Raw genomic sequence first — 9,000 nt, forward strand, 5'->3', positions numbered from 1 at the left:
ATCCCCACTGAATTCATGGCACTGCCTCATAGTGTTAAGCCATGTCCTCAAGAAAATAATTAGGTTACAGCCTTTCACAAGATGCGTTGGGGCTACTGCTATTCCCATAATCTGCTGATCTATAGAGTGTTCTGTCCCAGCCTACCTCAACACAATTGTGATGATCCCTCTTATTGTCAAGATGTCACAGAGATTGAGGTTTGCATGTGAAGCATCCAACTGACTGGTCTGTGTCTTTTGATTCTCTGTCTTCCATTAACCCCAAGGAATCAAAGTTCAGATCCGTCCATGTTTACGTTCTTCAGATCCATGCATTAGATGATACTCGGAGAACACTCTACACAAGACACAAGACAATAGAGCAATGTGTGCAGCAGAGTCAACCACATTCTGAGGAACTCAGTTGTGATAGAAGCAAACAACCTCTCCACTTTGAGGTCCTTTTCTTGTGGTGAGATGTGCTTACTGGTAATCTGTGATAACTTGTCTTCACACAACATTCCCCTTTTTACCTTCTCTTTCACAATTCTGCTACTTTGGAATGAATCAGTTTTTAGGGAAGGGCTGTTTTAAGTGGAGACCAGAGGTGTAGGTGAGGTGGCACAATGTGGTAATCTTTTTGGCACCTTCATAATGATGGAATGATGCCCATACACTCCTGAGCATCCCCACGTATAGATCAAAAATCTGTGTAAGCAGGAAACATTCCACACATCTGGTCAAGAATAACAAAGGAATTGGATTATTTTATCTCTTGTTTCAGCCAAAGATTCCTGTGGTTCCTATGTATGAACAAAGCTGAGCAATATGAAGATTTTCATACCTGTTCATCTTGTAGTAGGGTTGGTGTAGTAAACTTATTCATCTTAATTTCTTAAGTCTAACGAGGCCATATTCATTATCCTATAAAAAGTAACTGGACACCTGAGCAAGAATCAAAAGTAGTATTTATTTACATTATTAGGACTTAGTTGGGTTCTTTTGGCCCTAATGACATTGGATACTCTCCGTGGCATACTTTCTACTAATGTCCGATGTCTGGCTAGTTCTCTCAGAGAAGATGGATGATGTTCCTATTTCCTGACCCGACGTTTTAGTTTGTTCCTAAGGTGTCCAATAGGGTTTAGGTCTGGACTATGTGCAGTTAGTTCCATCATGGAACATCCATTTCCTCAAACCGATGTAAAACAGCATTGGATTTATGACAAGGCCCATTGTTGCATTGCCAAATTGTTGGCAGCATATTATTGTCTAGAATGTATGGGTACACCTCCATGTTCATGGTTCTTGTCACTACAATCAATGGACCGAAGCCATGCTACGTAAAACATCCCTAGGCTGTCCTTAACTGTTGGCACAACACACTCAGGCAAAAGACGTTCCCCAGTCATTCTCCACACGCAGGTACGTTATTCTAATTTGAAGATGGGATTTGTCACTCTGTACAAAGTTCTTCTATTGCTCAACAGTGCAATGATGACGCTCCTTGCACCACTAAAGATGGACCGATGCATTGCACTTTGTAATGGATGGCTGGTGTCGAGTGCCATAATTTGTATATCCAATAATGTGCAGTTCCTATAACAAAGTATGACTGACACCTGCAAGGGTCTGCGTCTTATGTAGCATGGTTACGGATATGTGACATACTAATAAGACACAATCCATTTTACTGATAGGGGTGTCCAAATACTTTGTAGGATAATGTACAGTATATAAGATAAAAATTAGCCCAAACCACTTTTTTAAGTGGCACAATGGCATTCAGGTAACCATGCACTCAAATCATTCTCATCTGTAGGACAGACATTGTGGCTTATAATTAGTAAACTAATTGAAAAGGCAATGAGGCACACTTTGACTAGTGTTGGGGCAGAATTTTTGGTCTAAGCTGCACCTTTTTTTTTAATGCAAATCAGTTTAGACAGATGTGCAATTGATTTGCACCAAAAAGAACAGATTTTACAACTTTCACTACACTTTTCTAGAAAAGGGGATGTGGCTTGCTGCTTGGTCAGGATTTAGCTGGCTGGCGTACAAAGTGACTTCACATCCCTAGACATATTTAACCCCTTAAGTAAATTCGCGGTGCTTTTTTCTGTGTGTTAATCATGGTCAATAGTAAAAATCTGTGGCGGGATTACAACTCCTGCCCCTGCAATGTAGAAGGAGCAAGTCGGGTCCTCAGCAGTTAGTAACAGTCTAGGACCTGGAGGAGGAGGCAGAAGCAGTTTTAACTACCTCTACCTTGTCTCATGCAGGCTACATAGCACTCAATGAGCACTATGCAGTGAAGAGAGAAATTGACAGCGTTACTTACGCTATTCGACTTGGTGATCATGTGACCACCGCGTGCCCCATGCAAGGCAGAGCTGCTGGGTTCTAGCAGACCCAGGTCAGCTCTGTTAGATACTATTGTGCCTACAGGGTCATGTTTTTCTCTGTAACTGGGGCTCCTATGGATCCACCAGCTATAGTGAAAAAGTGTGACATTAAAAAAAGGCAATGTGAATGATCTCCAGAGGTCCTATATGATGTCATGGATCAAGGTCTTATATGATGTCAATAATGTTAATGTTAAAAATAGTAACAAAAAAAAGTTTAAAAAATTACAGAATAAAAAAAATATATAGCTTTTTTTTTAGCTTTTTACTCCTAAAAAACGGAAAAAAAGTAAGAAAACATAAAAAATAGCCCTAGCTATCACGAAAAAAACACAGCTAAAAAATAAATTTGGTAGCTGAAGGGAAAAAAGAAATAGGGCAGTAAAAACACCACATGGGTAAAATCCCTAAAAAGTGTCTGGTCCTTTTGGACCAAAACACCCTAGTTCTTAAGGGGTTAAGGATACGACAGATTTATCAACATTGTGCAACATTTGATACATTTGTTGCATTTTAAACTGGAGAAGGTAACAAAAGTGTGTATCATAAGAAAAATGGCATCAAACATTACCATGATGATTTTTTTTTTAAATTCTGTATTACACTGTCCCACATACTGAAAAAATATAAATAAATTGACAACTGGGGTTTACGAGTGTCATGGCGGACTTTTATAGGGGCAAAACCAACATTTCAACCCGGACGACGTGATGTGCCAGATGGGGCAACTAGATGCAGCTGTGATTTAGCGCTGGAGACTAAATGAGCTACAACTCCCTCTTGTGCCAGCGCTGATAGGCTGGCTGGGTTGTCTTTCAACCTAGTAAACCTATCAGTCAAAGCTAAAAGCTATATAAACTGACCCCTTAGTTCAAAGGTCGCTGATTATACTGTTTTGTATGCTGACCATGTGTTGTGCTAGAGTGTTTTGTTCTGTTTTTCTTATGTGTAGCATTAGAGTTTCAGTTAGCTTAGTTCTCTAGTTTATTGTCTGATCTCTCTCGTAGAGGGGTTACCCTTTTCGGGGTGGGTGCTCTGTTTGAGGGACTGGCCCTGTTCAGGCCGTTCTAGCTAAGTTATCTGTATTGCTTTCTGTATTTAACTATTCCTTATTTTAATATGCTTTGTTAATTCAAAGACCAATATTATTAGTTACTGATTCGATCCTGTCTATTTCTTCATACTTGTCACTTTCCCCTGTGCCAAACTACTCATACCAGAAATGACAACTAGTTGGAGCTGTGTTCCAGCACATTGACAGTATCCAATCATTTCTGACAGTATAAGGCTGTGTAAGGACATACACCTATGAGAACGGGAATGATAACACCTAGTCAATGTTGAAGAGGATTACAAAAAGTAATGGCACAATGCAGAATTATTAGAAAGATGCTCCAGAATTGTTATTTCATGGGAAATACAAGTACTTGACCTGTCATCAAAGATGACAGATGTTATATGAAAAGAATGCACAGAAATTGGCCTAACAACTAAAAACTTAGTCTGCAGTATTTCAAATTTAAACCTACTAGCGATAATAGCAAATGTATGCAGTAATATGTCACTTACCATAGTGCTCACATACGGTACAGGACATTGTGGCACATTAGAGCATATATATACATCTAGTCCTATAGCCACAAGAAAGTTTCAGTATCACACTAGCCCACCCACATCCTGTTCCTTTAAACATAGAAAATGGCTCCATTTTTCTTCATTTTTAATATTTCCTTTAATATTGTAGTTTGGCATAGAAATAATTCTACCATTAAATGTAAGAATTATGAATGATCGTTATCGTTATTTTTACTACATAATTTAATATATCACGTAAACTTACATATGTTTTATATCCGTGCAGTAATAAGTTCAACATTTCTAATATAAGCTATGTATTCTTTCTAAGAACTGAAGAGAATAGCCGTAGTGTAAAATTTTTTGTTTGCATAAGGTATCACAATTTTTACTTTGAATTCCAGGGAACTCATATAATGAACTCATAGGATGAAAAATCATCAATTAACACAATTTAAGAAGATTTTTAATTTTGGGGGTGAAAATTAATTTTCCAGAAAAATTAAAAATACATAAATAAAATACATGAAATATAAGCCAGCCTTGTTGAAAATTGTCTTCACTCTTAGAAAACTGGAAGTCAAATTATTTGATTGCTCATTGTTATTTTTCTAGTTGTCTTGGGAATGTTCCTGGGAAAAATTGGGACAATTTTCATTTGCAAAAAAGGAATAAATATAATATAATATAAATATAATATAGGACATAGGATTAAAGCAACCCTCCGGTTTCAGGACAAAATTCTCTCCCAGGGCTATTACTTTAGTTGTTCTTCTCTGCTGTCCCTCACATCCACTGGGCTCGGGTACTATTTTTGGTCAATGAAGATGGCCAACACAATCTTCAGACTACCTAATCCCCCACAGTGCATTGGTTGTGTTAGATTACTAATGCACTATACCTCCTCTCTGATTGGTCAGAGTTGCTCATGTGATCAGCACAGGCCAATTAGAGAACAGTGCACATTGTGCATTAGGGAGTTAGAAAATTGCTGCAGCCATCTTGGATGGCCAATAACAGGGTTTGAAACTGGAGCCTTCACCCGTTTTGTTGCATGCTAGTGAAGCACCTAAACCAGGACATTCAAACACTCTGATCCCATAAGAGTGGCAGAGCAATGTTCCCTTAATAACAGATATAGTGCTCTCATATGAGTAGTAACCACATTCACCCCATAGCATTTATAGTATTCCTATAGTGCCGCTTTGAGGACAGATAACATGTTCCTATAGTGGCAATCACAAAAGAAATATATTTATTAGGTCAAATCCAGCATTTTTTTTGAATGGTGGAAAAGGTATTTACCCATCAGCACCAATCAGTAAATCACCTCTTTTCTCACATGGCTATGATTCCCCAGCCATGTGGGAAACTTGCCTGCTTTACTGGGTTCGGAGAGTCTGAAGCATGTCTGTTGCATCTTTCCATGTAATTATTCTATCATCTATGAACGACAGCCTGTTTACTGGAAATGGAGGTAAGCAGGTCGGAATGATCCCTGGACCTGCTTCACCTTCAATCACTGAGCGATGATCACTCCTGTGTAATAGCACAGGAGTGACTATCACTGGGATGGCTGTCTGTCAAGTGCCTGACAGTAGTCACGTGTATAGAGGGCTTAAATGAGACAATGGTGATAATGGCTACTTAAAGGTTACTGTGGATTTCTTATGAGGACACCATGGGGGCATTCAAAATGGAGCCAGCTACCGGTTGCAAGAAAAAAATAAATGAACAGCTTGGAATTACCTGGATTTCTGCATTGATTAATAATAAAAAGTCATAAATATAGACAAACACAATAAACATAATAGCACACAAACAATTGCACCGTAAACATCCACAGTGTAGGGAGAAGAAGTAAGTCAACCTCATAAAATCATAGAATGGTAGAGTTGGAAGGGACCTCCAGGATCATCGGATCCAACCCTCTGCTCAATGCAGGATTTACTAAATCATTCTATACAGATGTCTGTCCAGCCTCTGTTTGAACACTTCCATTGAAGGAGAACTCACCACCTCCCATGGTAACCTGTTCTACCCATTGATCACCCTCACTGTCAGAAGGTTTTTTTCTAACATCTAATTTGTGTCTCCTCCCTTTCAGTTTCATCCCATTGCTTCTAGTCTTTTCTTCTGCAGATGAGAATAGGGCTGATTCCTCTGCACTGTGACAGCCCTTCAGATATTTGTAGGCAGCTATTAAGTCTCCTCTCAGCCTTCTTTTTTGCAAGCTAAACATTCACAGATGCTTTAACTGTTCCTCATAGGATATGGTTTGCAGGCCACTCAACATCATGGTAACGCTTCTTCTCCTTTATAGGATGTTTATGGGATGGGAATGATGAATTTGATACATATGATGTTGAGAAGGCCGAACTTTTGAATTCATATTTTGTGTCTGTTTTCTCCAAGAAAGTAATAAAAGAGGATTTTGGGGGTATGTCAAAAGCAAAAGAAAAGTCAAAGATGCTTTTGAATGCTTACAAGATGAAAATGGTGAATTGGTTAAGAATGATGTTGAGAAGGCTGTACTTTTAAATTCTATTTGTATCTGTTTTCTCTCAGAAAGTAGATAGAACATCAACTGATCTTCCTTGTGATATTGGGGGAATAGAAGAATGCAGGCTATCTATAAGCAGACAGATGGTGAGGGAACACTTAGCTAACTTACATGAATTCACGTCTCCAGGTCCAGATAAAGTACATGCTAGGATACTGAAGGAAGCAGCAGAGAAAGTTGCTGAACCACTTACCGTAATCTTTAAAAATTCATGGAGAACAGGAGAAGTCCCAGAAGATTGGAAAAGGGCCAATGGTGTTCTTATTTTCAAAAAAGGGAAGAAGGTTGACCCAGAAAACTACAAACTGTGAACCTGACTTCTATACCAGGAAGGAACTTTGAATAAACTCGATAAGAATGGAATAATTAAATAGAGCCAGCATAAGTTTGTAACAAACAAGTCATGCCAGACAAATCTAATTTCCTTCTATGACAGAATTACCAACGGGGTGGATCAGGGAAATGCAGTGGATATAGTATATTTTGACTTTAGTAAAGCATTTGACAAAGTATCTCATACCATCCTTATTGAAAAAATGACCAAATATAGGATTGACAAGGCAACTGTTGGGTGGATTCACAACTGGCAGTGATTGTACTCAAAGAGTGGTAATAAATGGCTGCACATCGAATTGGAAAAATGTCTCAAGTGAGGTACTACGAAGCTCTGTCTTGGCCCTGTGTTATTCAACATTTATATAAATGACCTGGAGCAGGGAATTAAGGGGAAACTGATCAAATTTGCAGATGACACAAATATCGAACACTAGGGAAGAGAGGGAAAGTATTCAAAAAGATCTAGAAAAGCTTGGACAGAGGGCAGCAACATAATGGTATTTAACAAGGAGAAATGTATGGTCCTACACCTGGGAAAGAAAAATGAAAAAAAAAAACACATACAGAATGGAAGGAATTGGGTTAAGCAACACATGTGTAAAAGACTTTGGTATACTAATAGATCATAGACTGAACATGAGTCAACAATGTGATGCAGCAGCCTAAAAGGCAAACACAATTCTGGGATGTATTAGGAGAAGCATAGAGTCTAGATCATGTGAAATAATTATTACTCCTGACTCTTCCTTAGTCAGACTTCATCTGGAATACTGTGTCCAGTTCTGGGTACCCCAATTTAAAAAAAAGATACACAATAGGAATTTAAAAGTTCGTCCTTAATAACATCATTTTTAACCAATAGCATCTTTAACTTTTCTTTTGCTTTTGACAAACCCTAAAATAATTTTTTTATTGTTTTTGGCCTCTGTTGCAAGCCTGAATTCATTATTAGCTTTAGCTTTTCTGACACTTGTCCTACAGTTTCTGCAGACCGCATTTTATTCTTCTTTAGATATTCCTCCTTCTTTCCATTTCTAAACATATTTTCTTCCTTTTTAGCATGTGTGTAAGTTCTGTATTCATCCATCCTGGTCTCTTTAAGTGCTTACCATTCTTCTTTTTTTAGGGGTTGTTACAGATTGTGCTTTGAGAATCTCATTTTGCAATATTTCCCAACCTTCTTGGACATTTCTGTCCTTAAGAACATCCATTCATATGATCCTCTGTACTCCGTACTCTCCTTCTGAGTTCATTAAAATCTGCCTTTCTAAAATCCAACTCTAAAGTCTGAGTCCACTCAGGTTTTTCTCCCCCTGTTATCTAAAATTCAAGGATAGCATGATTACTGCCTTCTAAGGTCCCAACCAGCCTTACTTTCCCAACTATTTCCTCCATGTTGATAAGAATTAGGTCCAAGATAGCAGATCCACTTGCTTTCTCTTCTACCTTTTGGAAGATTAAGTTGTCAGCAAGAGCGGATAAGAATTTGTTGGACCCATTACTTTTGCCTGAGAGAGATTCCCAGCAAATGTCTGGATAGTTAAAATCTTATATGATCACTCTGTTGAATCTTTTTGAGAATATGGCCATCTGATGTAGAAAGAGTTCATCCATATCTTCTTGTCCAGGTGGCCTATAGTAAATGCTCACAATGGTGTCTTTTCTGTTGTTCTCTCCTTGTATTCTTACCCAAAGGGTTTCTACAGAATTACCATTCTCTGAAGCTTGAATCCCTGTGGAGATGTGAGCTTTCCTAACATACAATGCCACACCTCCTCCCCTTTTATTAGGTCTACGTCTTATAAATAATCTGTTAATAACTCCTCCAAGAGCTAATTAGGTTTCAGGTTTAAGAAGATGAGATTGGAAGTATGTGTTTCACAGATGCTTTGGCCATTAAATACGAGCACACAAAGCCTGGTTACTGACAAATCTGTCCTCAAGAAAGATTGGTTAGTGTAAACCATGTCTCAATGCAAGCAGCTTTCAGAAGACCTCAGATGTGTTACAGAAATGCATGAGCTACAAAAGCATTGCTCAAGACCTAGGTGTAATCAATATAGAACTCTAGGTAATTCCAAAAGGTTAACTTACTTTTTTTTTTCAACTGCATATATGTATATGTTATGTATGTATGTCTAT

Source organism: Eleutherodactylus coqui, chromosome 1, assembly GCF_035609145.1.
Source record: "Eleutherodactylus coqui strain aEleCoq1 chromosome 1, aEleCoq1.hap1, whole genome shotgun sequence".
Lineage (NCBI taxonomy): Eukaryota > Metazoa > Chordata > Amphibia > Anura > Eleutherodactylidae > Eleutherodactylus > Eleutherodactylus coqui.